The sequence below is a fragment of the Aquila chrysaetos genome (assembly GCF_900496995.4).
Source record: "Aquila chrysaetos chrysaetos chromosome W unlocalized genomic scaffold, bAquChr1.4 W_unloc_2, whole genome shotgun sequence".
Lineage (NCBI taxonomy): Eukaryota > Metazoa > Chordata > Aves > Accipitriformes > Accipitridae > Aquila > Aquila chrysaetos.
Genome location: NW_024470322.1, coordinates 3,551,711 through 3,569,960, shown reverse-complemented (window position 1 = coordinate 3,569,960; position 18,250 = coordinate 3,551,711). Strand labels below are relative to the sequence as shown.

Below are 18,250 nucleotides of genomic sequence, written 5' to 3'. Positions count from 1 at the left end.
TAGACCTTGGGTTGCCCAGTCCCCTGAGACGGAGGACCACAAGTGTGGGAACAGTGACTTTCCATTTGTGGACACTGAAATTGTAAGGGACCAGCTGTATCAGCTGAATGTTCACAAGTCCAAGGGGCCTGATGGGATTCATCCCAGAGTACTGAAGGAGCTAGCAGATGTTATGGCAGGACCCCTCTCAATTATCTACCAAAGGTCTTGGGAGTCTGGGGAGGTCCCTGCTGACTGGAAGCTAGCCAATGTTATTCCAATCCACAAGAAGGGCGTGAGGGAAGACCCAGGGAACTACAGACCTGTTAGTCGAAACTCAGTACCTGGAAAAATGATGGAGAAGATCATACTGGGTACTATTGAAAGGCATTTAAAGAATAATGCAAGCCTCAGGCACAGTCAGCATGGGTTCACAAAGGGAAAGTGCTGTTTAACTAATTTGATCTCCTTCTATGATGAGGTCACCTGCTTAGTGGACGGAGGGAAGGCGGTGGATGTAGTTTTTCTGGATTTTAGTAAGGCTTTTGATACTGTCCCTCACAGCACCCTTCTGGACAAGCTGTCCAACTGTGAAATGAGCAGGCTCACAGTGCACTGCGTGAAGAACTGGCTGAAGGGCAGAGCTCAAAGGGTTGTAGCGAATGGGGCTGCATCTGGCTGGCGACTGGTCACTAGCATTGTTCCTCAGGGCTCAATTTTAGGGCCAGGCCTGTTCAATATATTTATCAATGATCTGGATGCAGGAGTTGAATGCACCATTAGCAAGTTTGCTGATGATACCAAACTGGGAGGTGCTGTTGACTGTCTCGAGGGACAAGAGGCCTTGCGGAGGGATCTAGATAGATTGGACCATTGGGCAATGATTAAAGGGATGAAATTTAACAAGAACAAATGCCGGATTCTGCACCTGGGATGGAGTAATGCTGGGCACAAGTACAGATCGGGAGAGGAGTGGCTGGAGAGCAGCCCCGCAGAAAGGGATCTGGGGGTGCTGGTTGACAGCAGGCTCAATATGAGTCAGCAGTGTGCCCTGGCAGCCAGGAGAGCAAACCACATTCTGGGGTGCATCAAACACAGTATAACCAGCCAGTCAAAAGAGGTGGTGATCCCGCTGTATTCAGCATTGGTGTGGCCTCACCTTGAGTACTGTGTGCATTTCTGGGCCCCACAATTTAAGAAGGATGTTAGGGTCCTTGAATGCGTCCAGAGGAGGGCAACAAAGCTGGTGAAAGGGCTGGAAGGCATGTCCTGTGAGGAGCAGCTAAGGACTCTGGGTTTGTCTAGTTTGGAGAAAAGGAGGCTGAGGGGCGACCTCAATGCTCTCTGCAGCTTCCTGAGGAGGGGAAGTGGGGAGGGAGGTGCTGATCTCTTCTCCCTGGTATCCAGTGACAGGACGTGTGGGAATGGTTCAAAGCTGCGTCAGGGGAGGTTCAGACTTGACATTAGGAAGCATTTCTTTGTCGAGAGGGTGGTCAAAGGCTGGAACAGGCTTCGTAGAGAGGTGGTCGATGCCCCATGCCTGTCAGTGTTTAAGAGGCATTTGGAAAATGCCCTCAATACCATGCTTTAACTTTTGGTCAGCCCTGAATTGGTCAGGCAGTTGGAGTAGATGATCGTTGTAGGTGCCTTCCAACTGAACTCTTCTATTCTATTCTATTCTATTCTATTCTATTCTATCCTAACTTTCTTCATAGCAGCCCGTATGGGGCTGTGCAGTGACTGAATCACGCACTCAAGCTCTCTGTGCAAGATTCCCTTTATTTCACTAAAAGATCAAACTTATATATGTTCCAACAAAGGTCTAGAAAGAACTAACGGCATGCAGCCAATACTACCAACACAGGAGGGCATATCTGGCTCAGCTGGGATGTTTGCCAGTCCTCAGAACAGTTAAAGATGAAAACATTCCATAGACATACTCGTGACTGTCTTCAGCCACGTCTTCCCAGGCCTACACAAGGCCATCCTCCAACCTGACCTTGTGAAACTAGTTCTTCAAGGCTTGGCAAACATGCAGCACAACAAATTCTAACGGTCACTCTTGAAAACAAATGCCAGGTGTTCCGAGCTGCTCCCACATCGCCCCCTTTTTTGTTTAGGAACATCAGATTCACGAGGAAGGCAGCGAGGACTCTAGCTTCGAACTGACGCAATCCTCGTACTGCTCCTCAGGTGATTCTGATTGCTGCAAACACACAAATGATTAATAACCCTCCAATAGCAATACAAATTCAGATACACAAATTTAAACCTTCAAACCATGTTTTTGGATTTAAGCATTTAACACTATTAGACAATTCTTTGAAAAACACCTTATTCTGCTAATTTTGTATATTTCCCATTTGATCTTGTAATATCTGTGCAAGGTCTTAGCTCTCTCCTGCAATATTAGTAGCAAATGCACCTTGCAAATGCGCCTTCACCTAATTCCAATCACATAAACTTTCATTCCTTTGTAAAGGAGTTACACAGAGCCCTTGTTTTTGAAATTCCCAATTACAATGTAATTTCATTCTATTTTATAATGCACTTTGTCTATCTCTATGTGATGGGTTGATCCTGGCTGGACACCAGGCACCCACCATAGCTATTCTATCACTCTCTCCTCCACAGCTGGACAGGGGAACGGGAAATGAGGTTTGCGGTTAGTTCATCACACGTTATCTCTGTCGCTTCATCCTCCTCAGTGGCAGCACTCATCACACTCTTCCCCTGTTCCAGCGTGGGATCTCTCCCACGGGAGACAGTCCTCCACGAAGATCTTCAGCATGGGTCCTTTCTGTGGCGTGCAGTCCTTCAGGAGCATACCGCTCCAGCGTGGGTCCCCACGGGGTCATAGGTCCTGCCAGAAAACCCGCTCCGTGGGCTTCTCTCTCCACAGTTCTGCAGGTCCTGCCAGGTCCTGCTCCAGCGTGGGCTTCCCACAGGGTCACAGCCTCCTTTGGGCACCCACCTGCTCCAGCGTGGGGTCCTCCCCGGGCTGCAGGTGGATATCTGCTCCACTGTGGACCTCCATGGACTGCAGGGGAACAACCCGTCTCACCATGGTCTTCACCACAGGCTGCAGGGGAATCTCTGCTCTGGCGCCTGGAGCATCTCCTCCCCCTCCTTCTTCACTGACCTTGGTGTCTGCAGGGCTGTTTCTCTTACATGTTCTCACTCTTCTCTTCAGCTGCTGTTTCTGTGTGTTCCACAACTGCATTTCTCTTCCCCCTCTCCAGCTGTTTTTTTTTCTTTTTTTTTTCTTTTTTTTTTTTTCTTACACAGAAGCGCTACTACTATCACTGGCTCGGCTTTGGCTGGCGGCAGGCCCGTCTTAGAGCCAGCCAGCACTGGCTCTGTCAGACACAGGGGAAAACCTCCAGCAGCCCCCACAGAAGCCACCCCTGTAACCCCCCACTACCAAAACCTTGCCACACAAACCCAATAGAGCCCAAGCCAAATTACCACTGCTTCCAAAGCATCCAATCATGCTAGTATTATTGATCAATTTGTACCTGGGTATTCATTTCAGCCGTAACATTTTTGAATACATTAGCTACTGTGTGAGCAGTCTGAATGGATTTCACAAGCGCCGTGGTAGCAATGGTGGCAGTAGCTGCAATAATGATAGCTGATATTATAAAGGCAATGAGCCATCCTATAAATTGTTTTGGGTGACTAATTGTCCACTTTAAAAGCCTTGATAATTGACTTAATCCTTATTCCCTTTCCCACGATTTGGTCATATTCACAGGGATCCACAATTCAGCACGACATCATATTGGCATGATTACTGTAAGACTTAATTCAGATATATTCTTATGAGTAAAACAGCTAAAATACCAAGGTTAATTCAGATTAGTTTCAAAAGCATGGTTACATAAAGCAATATCTAGAAATTGAGCTGCTACAAAAACATAAGGATGTGAACTACATATCATCACTGAATCTTTGTGATTCTGTGTCAGTTTCAAACTTATACAAGGAATGGTTTTTTATATAGTCACCGTGGCTTAGGCGCAACACCTTCAGTGGGCCCAATAAAAATGCTGCACCCAAGCCACAATGACCCCAAAAAGAAAAAAGATCAGAATTCTTACAATGCTGTTGCTGGCCACTATTGCCAGTTATGCTAAAAAAGGTATTCTTTGGAGTAGGATACACGTTGCATCATCTCGCTAGCTTGTTGTTGCATTCTCTTCAAATGTCCCTATGTGATAGCTTTTTCATTCTCAATGTGCTGCTTCCTCCTCATTTGTCTCTTCTCCTTCAAATTCAGAGTCTTCATCTGCGGGATTGGGTTGTCCGAGTGGTTTCGCCAGCTCATGATATGGCTTCACGTGTTTAGCTGGAATCCACTTGGTTCCTGTGGGAAGAAGAACACAAGCATACCCTCGCCCCCAAGTGATTAGTTCCACAGGTCCATTCCAACCAGGTCTACTAAAAGGATCTTTATACAGTACTTTAGGTCTGTGTGAAATAGAATCAGGAATTTTAAAATGCCAATCTATCGCTGTGCTGGCCATTAAGTCTGGTGAGCGATTTCAAAAATTCAAAGTAAACATAGCATTATCTAGCTGTTCTTGTGGTGGCATATTCCCCCTTTTTTGTTTATGCAACATGGACTTTAAAGCATGATGCGCACGCTCAATTATTGCTTGTCCAGTAGGTGAATGTGGAATTCCTGTCACATGGGATACCTGCCACTGTTGCAAAAATAATTGAGTAGATTTAGCTACATACCCTGGACCGTTGTCAGTTTTAATGGTTTGAGGAACCCCCATAATTGCAAAGCATCGTGACCAATGTCGTTGTACATCACGTGCCCTTTCTCCAGAATGAGCAGTAGCACAAATATAAGAGGAAAAGGTATCAATAGAAACATGCACAAATTTCAAGGAGCCAAAGGCAGATACATGTGTAACATCACTGCCAAATGGCATTAGAGTGTAAACCACGTGGGTTAACTCCAATGCTCACTGCATCTGAAGAAACTCTTTGACAATCTGGACAAGAACGAATTATATCTTTAGCCTGTGCTTTTGTCAAATTAAACATCTTTTGCAATGCTGCAGCATTTTGGTGAAAAAAGGAATGAGAGGCCACAGCAGAGTGGAATTGCACTGTGCCAACAGTAAAAGAGTCAGCCACGGCATTGCCTTTAGTCAAAGGTCCTGGCAGCACAGTGTGCGACCTAATGTGACAAATAAACAAAGGATAAGCTCTTTCATTTAAAAGAGTTTGCAATTCCAAAAATTTGTTGAATAAGTCTTCATCATTTATCTCCTTTAAGTAAGATCCTGGTAATCGCTGTACAACACGGACGACATATTCTGAATCAGAAATAATATTGAGTGGTTCCAAAGGAAATAAAGTTAAAGCGTGTAAAACAGCCTGTAATTCCACATGCTGCGTGGAACCTTGTAACAGAACAACAGATGTGTGCCATACTCCATCATCTAGCCGGGCAACTACACCTCGTCCAGTTTTTCCAGAGCCATCCACAAAAACTGTACGAGCATTAACAATAGGAGTATCTGATACTATCGTCTGTGGTTTGATGTTTAATGTGTGAAGGTTTTGCAGTAACTTACATTTAGGCAGTGAGAAAGAAATTTTGTTCGTGAAGTCGGCCAATGCGATTTGCAGTGATTGTGATTGAACAAAAAGGTAATCAAAATCTTGTTTTGAAAAAGGAAGATACAAGGTATCAGGATCAAAACCAATGAGACACTGAGTGTGTGACCGTGCTTTTTGTACCACAGTCACAATCATTTCTAAAGGCTGTGTAATAGTTTTCTTTAAAGTGTGAGAGAGAAACACCCATTCCAAATATAAAATTTCCTGAGACACTTTATCATGTTGCCCTATAATAGCAAAAGGTTGTTTTGGACCTTGTATGACATATACATCAACAGGTAAAGTTAAGTCCCTTCTATAGGCTTGTAATGTAGATATCTCTTGTGAAACTAAATTTAACTCTTCCTTGGCAGCTGGAGTTAAGATCCGTGGTGATGTTAAATCAGGATCACCTCTCAGAATGTTAAAGAGATTACTTAATTCCTCTGTGGTTATACCTAACATGGGTCGTACCCAGTTTATTGTTCCTAGTAATTTCTGAGCATCGTTCAGAGTTCGTATATCTGTCTGCAACTTTAATGATTGAGGCTGTACTGTTCTTTCTGTAAGAATCCACCCTAAATATTTCCAGGGCGGCATCATTTGAATTTTTTCTGTAGCAATTTGAAGTCCAAAGGTGTGCAAAGAATTTACAAGATGTTGCACAACACTTTCCAAATACTGTGTTGTTTCTGTTGCAATTAAAATATCATCCATATAATGATATATTATAGCATTTGGAAATATGTCTCGGCTCGGTTGAACAGCTGCAGCAACTACTATCTGACATATAGTAGGACTATTCATCATGCCCTGAGGTAGCACTGTCCACTGATAACGCTGCATAGGCTCGCCATTATTTACACTAGGCACTGAAAAGGCAAAATGTGCACAATCATCAGGATGTAAAGGAATCGTGAAGAAGCAGTCTTTTAAATCAATTACTTGTAATTCCCATTCTTTAGGAATCATTGTAGGATAAGAATGTTGATAACACTGATGTTTTCAGTTGTTGCTAAGTAGTGTTTAGGCTAAAGTCAAGGATATTTTAGCTTCTCATCCCCAGCCAGCGAGAAAGCTGGAGGGGCACAAGAAGTTGGCACAGGACACAGCCAGGGCACCTGACCCAAAGTGGCCAACAGGGTATTCCATACCATGTGACGTCCCATCTAGTATATAAACTGGGGGGAGTGGGGGCGGGGGGAATCGCCGCGCGGGGACTAGCTGGGTGTCGATCGGCAGGTGGTGAGCAATTGCACTGCGCATCATTTGTACATTCCAATCCTTTCATTATTGCTGTTGTCATTTTATTAGTGTTATCATTATCATTATTAGTTTCCTCTTTTCCGTTCTATTAAACCGTTCTTATCTCAACCCACGGGTTTTACTTCTTTTCCCGATATTCTCCCCCATCCCACTGGGTGGGGGGGGGGAGTGAGTGAGCGGCTGCGTGGTGCTTAGTTGCTGGCTGGGGTTAAACCACGACAGTCGTTTTTGGCGCCCAACGTGGGGCACAAAGGGTTGAGATAATGACAAACCTGGCCAGAGCTCGTTAAAACAAATTTGTTATAAGCATTCATTATATTGGTCTAATAGTCGCTGGTCATTATGTTGATTTATGTGTTCTTAGAGTTGTTGCTCTGGTTTTTAAAGTTCTGTTATGTATCACCTCGCTTGCTGTATTTAGTCCCTCTTCTGCTGCTTATCATCTGTGGGAGGTGGATTAAGGTTTTTGCTTTGATGTATTGTATAACACTGGTTTATGGTATGATAAAGTCATCGGTTGTGGGATTAATCCGGTATTTGCACTCAGCATTGTCACCTTTATACGGCGGGAGCCATCTGTGGGAAACTATTAATAATTACACCATTTACCTTTCCTCCTTGGAAAACCAGTCTATGGGTGGGGTACCTTTCTTCCCCTCTCCTTTCTCCTTCAGTCCAGTTACAATGGTGTTTGAGAATTTTGAAAAATTTGAAAACCCTTGGGATGTTGAGACCAGCACGGTCCTAGCCCTACTGCTGGGAATTAGCATGCTCCTGAATGTGGTTCAGCTCTTGTTTAAGGTTAAACAACTATTTAAGAAGATCACCCAGAGGTCTGCCCCGAGGCTGGATAATTATGAGTGGCAGGGTGTGTGGGGTAGTATGGGCAAGTACCTAGGAAAGTGGGCACCTCCAGTGTTTTGGAAATTCACCCCTGAACAAGTGCAGAATCTGGAAGAACTAGTAAAATATTTGGAAAAGGTATGCTGTCACCCCGGCAGCTCCAGAGAGATACAAATCACTGCAACGTGCTGGGGCCTGGCCCATGCCTATCGAGCCCTGTTCGACACCACTCAGCACCCTCAAGGGGAAGAGAAGGTCTCTGGACCTAACAACAAAACGATGAGCACTGTGGTCACCCAAACCTCAGCAACGGGCACCGCGGCCCCTCCAGCCCCAGCAACGAGCATTGCGGCCACCCAGACCTTGGCAACGGGCACTGCGGTCCCTCCAGCCCCAGCGATGAGCACTGCAGCTACCCAAACCCCGGCGACAGACACTGCGGTTATCCAAAACCCAGCAAGCGGTACTGCAACTGAACCAGCGGACCAACCTGCACCAGTATCAGTTGCCCCCATACAGAAAAAGAAATATACAAAAAAAATCAGTTCGCTTAGCAAAGGAGGGAGATGAGCCAGGGTCATCACGGGAACAGGAGGAAGAGGCAGAACCAGAGGTAATAACCCGGTCCCTATCCTTGAGTGAGCTGCGGGATATGCAAAAAGATTTCAGCCGCCATATAGGTGAGCATATTATCACCTGGCTCCTCTGATGCTGGGACAATGGGGCTAATAGCTTGGAATTAGAAGGTAGGGAAGCCAAGAAGCTGGGATCGCTTGCCAGGGAAGGTGGCTTTGACAAGGCAATTGGAAAAGGGACACAAGCCATCAGCCTCTGGAGGCGACTCCTGTCAAGTGTGAAGGAAAGGTACCCCTTTAAGGAAGATGTTATATGTCAATCAAGCAAGTGGACAACCATGGAAAGAGGTATCCAATATCTGAGGGAATTAGCCGTGCTAGAGATGATTCATCATGACCCGGACAACCCACAATTACCCAAAGATCCAGACGAAGTCCAATGCACACGACCCATGTGGCGGAAGTTTGTACGGAGCGCACCATCGTCCTATGCCAACTCACTGGCAATAATGACCTGGAAAGATGAAGAGGCACCGACAGTGGATGAAGTGGCTCACCAACTCCATCAATATGAAGAAAATCTCTCCTCCTCCCTACGAGCCTGCATTTCAGCTGTGGAGAAGCTGTCCGAGGATTTCCGGCAATTCAAAGAGGATATGTCCTACTCCCCACCTGTAAGGACCAATGTCTCAGCTATTAGGAGTGAGCGTTCCTCTGCCCGAGAGAGAATATACAAGGTACACACCGTGAGGTGCCCTGTGGTTTTACCTATGTGATCATGGAGAGGACATGAGGAAATGGGATGGAAAACCTACCTCGGTCCTAAATGCACGGGTACGTGAGTTGCGAGGAAAAACCACCACAAAAGGGGATACTACCAGGAAAAATGCCGCTCCAGTTTCCAAACAGAGTAGAAGGGCTGATCTTATTTCTGATCCTCTTGAAGGGACTTCTGAGCCAATTTTACGAGAAGTGAATACTGGATACTCTGGCCAGAATTAGAGGGGCCCTGCCTCCAGCCAGGTGGAGGAAAGGGATAACCGGGTCTATTGGACTGTGTGGATTCGATGGCCTGGCACATCAGACCCACAGGAGTACAAGGCTCTAGTAGACACCGGCGCACAGTGCACTCTAATGCCATCAAGGTATAAAGGGGCAGAACCCATCTGTATTTCTGGTGTGACAGGGGGATCCCAAGAGTTAACTGTATTGGAAGCTGAAGTAAGCCTAACTGGGAATGAATGGCAGAAACACCCCATTGTGACTGGTCCAGAGGCTCCGTGTATCCTTGGCATAGACTATCTCAGGAGAGGGTATTTTAAGGACCCAAAGGGGTATCGATGGGCTTTTGGTATAGCTGCCTTGGAGACGGAGGGCACTGAACAGCTGTCTACCCTGCCTGGTCTCTCTCAAGACCCTTTGATTGTGGGGTTGCTGAAGGTTGAAGAACAACAAGTGCCAATTGCTACCACGATGGTGCACCGGTGGCAATATCGAACCAACTGAGACTCTCTGATTCCCATCCACAAGTTGATTCGCCAACTGGAGAGCCAAGGAGTGATCAGCAAAACTCGCTCACCCTTTAATAGTCCCATATGGCCAGTGCGAAAGTCTAATGGGGAGTGGAGACTAACAGTTGACTATCGTGGCCTGAATGAAGTTACACCACTGCTGAGTGCTGCCGTTCCAGATATGCTAGAACTTCAATACGAACTAGAGTCAAAGGCAGCCAAGTGGTATGCCACAATTGACATTGCTAATGCGTTTTTCTCAATCCCTCTGGCAGCAGAGTGTCATCCACAGTTTGCCTTTACTTGGAGGGGTGTCCAGTACACTTGGAATCGATTGCCCCAGGGGTGGAAACACAGCCCCACCATTTGCCATGGACTGATCCAGGCTGCACTGGAAAAAGGTGAAGCTCCAGAACACCTGCAATACATTGATGACATCATTGTATGGGGCAACACGGCAGAAGAAGTCTTTGAGAAAGGGAAGAAAATAATCCAAATCCTTCTGAAAGCTGGTTTTGCCATAAAAGAAAGTAAGGTCAAGGGACCTGCACAGGAGATCCAGTTCTTAGGAGTAAAATGGCAAGATGGATGTCATCAGATCCCAATGGATGTGATCAACAAAATAGCAGCTATGTCTCCACTGACTAATAAAAAGGAAACACAGGCTTTCTTAGGAGTTGTGGGCTTTTGGAGAATGCATATTCCAAATTACAGTCAAATTGTAAGCCCTCTCTACCAAGTTACCCGGAAGAGAAATGATTTTAAATGGGGCCCTGAGCAACGACAAGCCTTTGAACAAATTAAGCGGGAGATTGTTCATGCAGTAGCCCTTGGACCAGTCTGGGCAGGACAAGATGTTAAAAATGTGCTCTATACTGCAGCCGGGGAGAATGGCCCTACCTGGAGCCTCTGGCAGAAAGCACCTGGGGAGACCCGAGGTCGACCCCTGGGGTTTTGGAGTCGGGGATACAGAGGATCCGAGGCTCGCTATACTCCAACTGAAAAAGAGATATTGGCAGCATATGAAGGAGTTTGAGCTGCCTCAGAAGTGGTTGGTACTGAAACACAGCTCCTCTTAGCACCCCGACTGCCAGTGCTGGGCTGGATGTTCAAAGGGAGGGTCTCCTCTACACATCATGCAACTGATGCCACGTGGAGTAAGTGGGCCGCACTGATCACACAACGAGCTCGCATAGGAAACCCCAGTCGCCCAGGAATTGTGGAAGTGATCATGGACTGGCCAGAAGGCAAAAATTTTGGAATGTCACCAGAGGAGGAGGTGACACGTGCTGAAGAAGCCCCGCTGTATAATAAACTGCCAGAAAATGAGAGGCAATATGCCCTGTTCACTGATGGGTCCTGTCGCATTGTGGGAAAGCATCGGAGGTGGAAGGCTGCTGTATGGAGTCCTACACAACAAGTCGCAGAAACTGCTGAAGGAGAAGGTGAATCGAGTCAGTTTGCAGAGGTGAAAGCCATCCAGCTAGCGTTAGACATTGCTGAAAGAGAGAAGTGGCCAGTGCTCTATCTCTATACTGACTCATGGATGGTGGCAAATGCCCTGTAGGGGTGGTTACAGCAATGGAAGCAGAGCAACTGGCAGTGCAGAGGTAAACCCATCTGGGCTGCCGCACTGTGGCAAGATATTGCTGTTCGGATAGAGAAGCTAGTGGTAAAAGTACGCCACGTAGATGCTCATGTACCCAAGAGTCGGGCCACTGAAGAACATCAAAACAACCAGCAGGCAGATCAGGCCGCCAAGATTGAAGTGGCTCAGGTGGACCTGGACTGGCAACACAGGGGTGAGCTATTTATGGCTCAGTGGGCCCATGATGCTTCAGGCCATCAGGGAAGAGATGCAACATATAGATGGGCTCGTGACCGAGGAGTGGACTTGACCATGGACACTGTCGCACAGGTTATCCATGAATGTGAAACATGTGCTGCAATTAAGCAAGCCAAACGGTTAAAGCCCCTGTGGTATGGAGGGCGATGGCTGAAATATAAATATGGGGAAGCCTGGCAGATTGACTATATCACACTCCCACAAACTCGCCAAGGCAAGCGCTATGTGCTCACAATGGTGGAAGCAACCACTGGATGGCTGGAAACATATTCTGTACCCCATGCCACCGCCCGGAACACTATCCTGGGCCTGGAAAAGCAGGTCTTGTGGCGACATGGCACCCCAGAAAGAATTGAGTCAGACAACGGGACTCATTTCCGAAACAACCTCATAGACACCTGGGCCAAAGAGCATGGCATTGAGTGGGTATATCACATCCCCTATCATGCACCAGCCTCTGGGAAAGTTGAGCGATACAATGGACTGTTAAAGACTACATTGAGAGCAATGTGGGGGTGGAACATTCAAACATTGGGATACACATTTAGCAAAAGCCACCTGGTTAGTCAACACCAGAGGATCTGCCAATTGGGGTGGCCCTGCCCAATCAGAACTTTTACATACTCTAGAAGGGGAAAAAGTTCCTGTAGTGCACATAAAAAATATGTTAGGGAAGACAGTCTGGGTTACTCCTGTCTCAGGCAAAGGTAAACCCATTCGTGGGATTGCTTTTGCTCAAGGGCCTGGGTGCACTTGGTGGGTGATATGAAAAGATGGGGAAGTCCGATGTGTGCCTCTGGCAGTACATCCCGCCCCCCCCCATCCTGACAGCAGGTAACAAAACTTCTCCAGGAAGGGAGAAGGGGAAGGAAACCCTGGAGGCTGCAGGTTGAAATTTGAACTGGCCAATTGAGATGCGCCAGGTACACCGAGGTGACCCTCCTAACCAATAGAATTAAATGACCACAGGTCAGATTCGACAGGGGTATAAACGGGGTCCCGCCGCAGGACATGTTGGCAGTCTTCCTCGGAGCAGCGGGTTTGCAGTTCGGGACTCCCCCTCGGGTCGGGGCACCGCCCGAGGTAACTCCTCGAGGGAGAGAGCCCTCAGCTTTTAGGTGAGTGATACGCGCATTTTGAGCCATCACTTTAAATCTTGGGGATTCTTAAGTCGGCCGTGTAGTATTAATTCTCTTTACATCATTGAGCCTGTGGTTTTATAAAATGTTACCGGACTTCTAACTAACTTTGCTGAAGAATAAAGCTGAGTTTTAACATCTGTTGGATTTGGTTAGTCATGCATCCATAACAGTGCCTCGAGGGGATTTAATTTTAGGTGAGAATAGCCAGAATTAACCTGTATGATATTAGTTGCTATATAATACTGCTACTGCATGTTATCATTACTATAATTGTTATATGCTATATCCATAGTACTATAGTAAGAATCACTTAGATCAAGCAAGAATGAACTGTGATAAAACTGAGCGAAGCGCAGTAGTGATGGAACCAGAACTGACTCCAGCATGCAACAATCCAAAGGTGCACACCATCCTCCTGCTGCGTTAAATGTCACCTGCTCGTCACACTGCACTGAAGCCCAATCCTGCTCTACCGACTGAGAGGACTTTGCAGCATCCCTCCTGCCCAGAAAGACTGGTATGACAGATGGAGCCCAGAGTCAGGAACTAAATGAACTCAACGGACATTTAATGAACATAACCCATAAACTAAAGGAATGATATCTCTGTGTGTGTATACATATATATATATATCATTGTTCATATGTTTCAAAGGGATGGAAAAGGTGATGATGATTGACCAGGATGTAACTAAAGGTATGGGAACTGAGCATGACGTCAATGGTATAGAATAAGGGGTGGATACTGTCCTGGTTTCAGCTGGGATAGAGTTAACTGTCTTCCTAGTAGCTGGTACGGTGCTATGTTGTGAGTTCAGTATGAGAAGATTGTTGATAACACTGATGTTTTCAGTTGTTGCTAAGTAGTGTTTAGACTAATGTCAAGGATTTTTCAGCTTCTCATGCCCAGCCAGCGAGAAAGCTGGAGGGGCACAAGAAGTTGGCACAGGACACAGCCAGGGCAGCTGACCCAAAGTGGCCAACAGGGTATTCCATACCATGGGACGTCCCATTTAGTATAGGAACTGGGAAGTGGGGGGCGGGGAATCGCGGCTCAGGGACTAGCTGGGTGTCGGTCGGCGGGTGGTGAGCAATTGCACTGCGCATCATTTGTACATTCCAGTCCTTTCATTATTGCTGTTGTCATTTTATTTGTGTTATCATTATCATTATTAGTTTCTTCTTTTCTGTTCTATTAAACCGTTCTTATCTCAACCCGTGGGTTTTGCTTCTTTTTCCTGATTTTCTCCCCCATCCCAGTGGGTGGGGGGGGGAGTGAGTGAGCGGCTGCGTGGTGCTTAGTTGCTGGCTGGGGTTAAACCACGACATCAGGACATTGTCCAATTGGGTTTTGAATATCTCCACTGACAGAGACTCTTGCTCAAAGCAGGTCCAATCAGATCAGGTTCTTCAGGGCCTTGTTCAATGAAATTTTCAGTATCTCCAAGGATAACTGTCCCTTACCCTCACGAACAGCTTCTTCCACTTGCTAATAATTAGAGTGTGTCTACACTGAAGTAAACTATGGGACTGCATCTCATGTATATGTACCCTAGCTAAACTGCTTACTGCCTAAAGCGTAAACCCTGATCCACAGTAATTGCCATGTTTTTATATGTTTGTGTTAGCATTAACTTTTGTAACACTAGAGCCTTGATACATTTTTAGTAGAAATATACTCATTTCACTGATGGTCTGTGCAGAATAAAGTATGACCCAGGTTCCTTGACCACTTTCATTGTAAGGGTATGTAGAAGGAGAGTGTCTGCTCCTTTAAGGGTATCTGGTCAAAGGAGCCATACACAAGAACATACAGAAACACAAACCTGACTGACACATGGTAAGGGAGGTCATGATGAGAACAAACCTGGTCAGTCGCACAAATTGGTAAGGCTATATGTATTGTGAGAATGTTTATTTTCTCAGCTGGGAGGATAAGGAAAAGGAGGGAGGCAAACACACAGAGACATAAAACCTGACCAATTAGCGTTAAAAAAGATAATAACCAGAAACAAACCTGGTCAGTCACACTAATTGTTGGACAATCAATAAATTGCAGGCAAACTGGGAGTTTGTGACTGATAAGGATGCAAAGCTCAGGGTCCAGGATGTTGGAGGGGGTTGGTGGAACTATGCCAGCTGATGAGGCAATGTGCAGGGGAAGAGAATTGGGGAGGAACAAAGAGGGGTAGACAGAAAGGAGTATAAAAGGGGCTGATCACATGCAAAATGGGGCCAGTCAGCACGCTTGTCTGACTGAGCCCTGCACCTGATCACATCTGTCCTATCTTCTTATTAAATCTTTTCTTAACTATCTCTGCATAATCTCACTCTCTATCCTGTGTGTATGTGTGCTGCAAGGAGTAAGTATCAGCTCCTGGTGAGACCTCTATGTGTGTGAGTGGATTGGGTGCCAGCAACTGGAGTCAGACCAGGGGTGTAGGTGCCTGCGGCCTGTGGTGTCAGCTCCTGAAGTGAGTGGGGTCCCAGTGCAAGCTATTTGAGTGGGTGGGGATTTCAGCTGTCAGGTGACAGGGGTGGGAACAGTGTGTGTCCCTGTCACGACCCGGGCTGGACAGAGCAGGGAGGGGTTGTGGTGAATTCAGAATTCCCTCGGGCTAAATTAAGGTGAAATGACACCAGACGATCAGTTAAACATTTTATTCATGGCAGAAGCAAACTAAACTTGGAAGGTGTAACAGTAGGTGGCGTGGTTTCTCTCAACAGGAATTGGCATGGAACTACCTCCATAAACCGTTTAACCCGTGGTAACCATATACATCAATTCAGGGAATAAGGAGATCCCTCCCATTGAGTCATGAGGTTCAGAGCGGACCCCCTTGCTTTCTAGACTCCTCCTCAGAGAGGAGCCTAGAGGTGGCTAGATCTACTTCTAGTCCCAGACTTCGTCAATGGTTTATATCTAAAGGGATGAGGTATGGGGATTATGGAAAAAAAGAGAAAGAGAGGAGAGAGAGAAAGAAAAGAGGAAGAGAAAGATTTCACCAGTCCTGGGTCCAGCATTGGTCCAGCCAGCATAAAGGTCCAGTCCTGGAGGCCACACACACCTGGGGCTTCAGTTTGTGTCCTTTTATCATCTCCTTCTTCCTCCTTCAGGAGGGCACTCAAACTCATTAGGCTAATTAAGTGTCATGCGGGATTTGTGCTTTCGGAACCTTTGGGAAATGGGTCAGTGGGCTTGGGGGGTCATTTGGGGAGTAACTTCTCCTTCCCTGCAGGCATGACCATTGTTTGATCTTTGGCCATACATGGTGAGCTGCCCTGCTCAGCATATCAGAACATGGAGCTGTGCCCCCTCCGGCATGCCCTCCCTGTCCTGTTGCTGATGTCCTGTTCCGATCTGTGCTGATCCACTTCTTTTCACCTGTGGTTCCTTGCTATGCAGGGTTCGTTGTTTGTCGTTAAGCAGAACTTGCCCCACCACAATGTTTGAGACATTAACTCTTTCAGTCTCTCACAGTCCCCAAAAACAGCTACTGGGAGGGACTGGAGTGAGTGAGGCAAGTGAGAGGCTCAGCAACAGTGGCCGGAGCTGGACTAGCTGGCAAGTAGGAGACCCTGGGTCCAGGCAAGGGTATCAGGTGGGGCGGAGGGTCCATGCTGGTATCTGGGGGGGGATCCATGAGTGTGGAGTGCCTGTGAGATGAGTGTGTGAGTGCTGCGTGCTTGTAGCAAGTATCGAGTTGGACCACCCTTACAGAAGTCCAGGTAGATGACATCTGTAGCTCTTCCCTTGTCCACTGATGCAGTCACTCCATTGTAGAAGGCCACTAGGTTGGTCAGGCATGATTTGCCCTTGGTGAAGCCATGTTGGCTGTCTCCAATCACCTCGCTTTCTTCCATATGCTTCGACATAGCTTCCAGGAGGATCTGCTCCATGATTTTACCAGGCACAGAGGTGAGGCTGACTGGTCGGTCATTTCCAGGGTCTACCTTTTTAAAAATGGGTGTGATATTCCCTTTTCTCCAGTCACCAGGGTCTTCGCTTGACTGCTATGACTTTTCAAATATGATGGAGAGTGGCTTAGCAACTACATCTGCCAGTTCCCTCAGGACCCTGGGATGCATCTCATCGGGTCCCATGGACTTGTGTATGTTCAGGTTCCTCAGGTGGTCTCGAACCAGATCGTTTCCTACGATGGGAGGGACTTTGTTCCCCCAGTCCCTGCCTTGAGGTTCAGGGACTTGAGAGATGTGGGAACAGTGGTTGCCAGCGAAAAGGGAGGGAAAAAGTCATTGAGTACCTCAGCCTTCTCCATGTCGGTTGTCACTAGATCTCCCGTCTTCTTTATCGTGGGGGTACGTTTTCTTTAGTCTTCTGACCAACGCACCTGTAGAAGCCCTCCTTATGATTCTTCACATCCCTTGCCAAATTCAGCTCCAGCTGTGCCTTAGCTTTCCTGATCCCATCCCTACACACCCGGGCAGCATCCCTGTATTCTTCCCAGGATGCGTGTCCCCGCTTCCACTGCCTATGCATTTCCTTCTTGCACTTCAGCTCGACCAGAGGGTCCTTCCCCAGACATGCTGGTCTCCTGTCTTCCTTGCCTGATTTCTTATGCATGGGGATCGAGAGCTCTTGTGCTCCAAGAAAAACATCCTTAAAGAGCTGCCAGGTCCCTTCTGCTCCTTTATCCCTGAGGGCAGTTTCCCAGGGGGTCCCATCCACTAATTCCTTAAAGAACTGAAAGCTTGCTCTCCTAAAATTCAGGGTCCTGACTCTACTCTTCACCTGGCCCAAATCCCTCAAGATTGTGAATTCCACCAGGGTGTGATCACTGCAGCCCATGGACAAGACAAGAGGCAATGGGCACAAACTGAAACACAGGAGGTTCCCTCTGAACACCAGGAAACACTCTTTTACTGTGAGGATGACTGAGCCCTGGAACAGGTTGCCCAGGGAGGTTGTGGAGTCTCCATATATTCAAATGCCATCTGGATGTGGTCCTGGGCAACTGGCTCTAGGTGGCCCTGCTTAGCAGGGGAATTGGACAAGATGACCTCCAGAGGTGCCCTCCAACCTCAACCATTCTACAATTTTGCGACTCTATGAGTGGATTTTGGGCCAGTTACTGTGTTCAGACTGGAAGTGTGGGTGTCCCTGGCCTGTGGTGTCAGCTACTGGAGCAAGTGAGGGTCCTATAATCAGTAGTTGGAGAAGCTAGAGCTCTCTGGATTGGCATGGGTCCTACAGACTTTGTGCCCAGAGCCCCAGCTACTGGGGAGACCAGTATGAGCAGACTGGGTGCCAGCTACTGGAGTCAGACCAATGGTGTAGATGCCCTGGGTCTCTGGTGTCAGATACTGGAGTGAGTGGGGGTCTCAGCCTTAACTACTGGAGTGAGTGGGGTCTCAGTGTCAGCTACTGGAGAGGGTGGGTATCTCAGACACCAGACATCAGAGTAGGAACAACGTGTGTCCCAAAAAACAGCTACTGGGAGGGGGA

At 47.1% G+C, this 18,250-nt stretch overlaps 1 long non-coding RNA gene across 1 annotated transcript; it reads left to right on the top strand.

Annotated features, from left to right (window-relative positions):
* The first annotated feature begins 1,366 nt into the window (after positions 1-1,366).
* LOC121232989 lies at positions 1,367-17,933 on the top strand. The gene is made up of 3 exons (XR_005931795.1): positions 1,367-1,493; positions 4,929-4,931; positions 17,923-17,933. It is a non-coding gene; the product is annotated as an uncharacterized LOC121232989 (long non-coding RNA).
* Positions 17,934-18,250: the final 317 nt, after the last annotated feature.